Here is a 923-nt window from a genome sequence, read left to right on the forward strand (position 1 = left end):
CCCAGCGCACACAGCAGGCCCCGCCGCAGGCCCCTCCCCCCGTGCCTCGCCGCTCTCACCCCGACTCCACGCGCCACTCTAGTTCCGTAGGGCCCGGGTTGCTGCGGCCTTAATGGATCCCACAGCCTCGGCGGTGCCTCAAGCCCTGCAGGAGACGACGACCGTTACCCCAACGGGCAAAGCCACTGTCATCCCCGAGACTCCCCCGCCGCCGTCGTCGCTGGCGCTCGCACGCATGCGCAGAGCACACTCTCACCCCTCCCCCCCGCCCTTTCCCTTCGCTTCCCTTTTCCCCAGCTTCTCCTCCAAGAGCCCCCTCCACACCCTCCTAGAGCTACCGGCTCGCGCAGCGCATGCGCATTCCGCTACCCAGCTCCGCCGCCTTTCGCCCTTAACGCGTGCGCTTTGACCGCCCACCCAGAAAACCGGATAAACACATCAGCCCGCTCACGCCAGCCCCTCCCCACTGCCAACCCACCCTGGACTCACTGCGCATGCTTGGCTGTCCGTTTACGGCTCTCAGAACAGAGCATGCTCTCTGTGAGCGGTCTGCTTTCTCCGCCCCCTCCCCCATGCGCTCTCAAATTCCCTTTCCTTGGCGTGTGGGCTATGGTGAAACCTCTGTCAGTTGACCCATCCTTCCCTAGTGTGAGCTGTAGGCTTCCCTCACTCCACTGCTTCCTGTGTGCCCGCCAATGCTGAGGCCGAACAGGCGCGCCATGTGGCGCTCCGCCCTGGCTCCAGCGCGGCCTCTCGCCCTGACCACTGTGTGAGGAAATAATCCCGCCTGGCCCCAAGTCCCGCCCTCGCGGCCTTTCTCCAGTATCGGCGTTTCCCCAACACGGAAAGGCCGCCTTTGCAGCTCGCGGGCATTTGCGGAACCGCGAAGGCAGGCAGCGATAGACGTGGCTGCGCGCCCAGAA

At 65.4% G+C, this 923-nt stretch overlaps 1 protein-coding gene across 2 annotated transcripts in view; it reads right to left on the reverse strand.

The window, feature by feature from the left end:
* Positions 1-711, reverse strand: part of MSL2 (MSL complex subunit 2) — a 30,336-nt gene extending 29,625 nt beyond the window's left edge. Inside the window, exons 1-2 of one of the 2 annotated variants that reach the window (XM_023538372.1) lie at positions 490-711; positions 60-145 (exon numbers count right to left, since the gene is read on the reverse strand). The gene's annotated coding sequence lies outside the window, so the exon portion shown is untranslated. Of the gene's footprint in view, positions 1-59; positions 245-489 lie in introns of those variants that run through there. The other variant, XM_023538373.1, reaches the window with a different exon arrangement.
* Between the last annotated feature and the right edge of the window lie 212 nt (positions 712-923).

This window comes from Pteropus vampyrus, unplaced genomic scaffold, assembly GCF_000151845.1.
Source record: "Pteropus vampyrus isolate Shadow unplaced genomic scaffold, Pvam_2.0 Scaffold220, whole genome shotgun sequence".
In the NCBI taxonomy this organism is placed as follows: domain Eukaryota; kingdom Metazoa; phylum Chordata; class Mammalia; order Chiroptera; family Pteropodidae; genus Pteropus; species Pteropus vampyrus.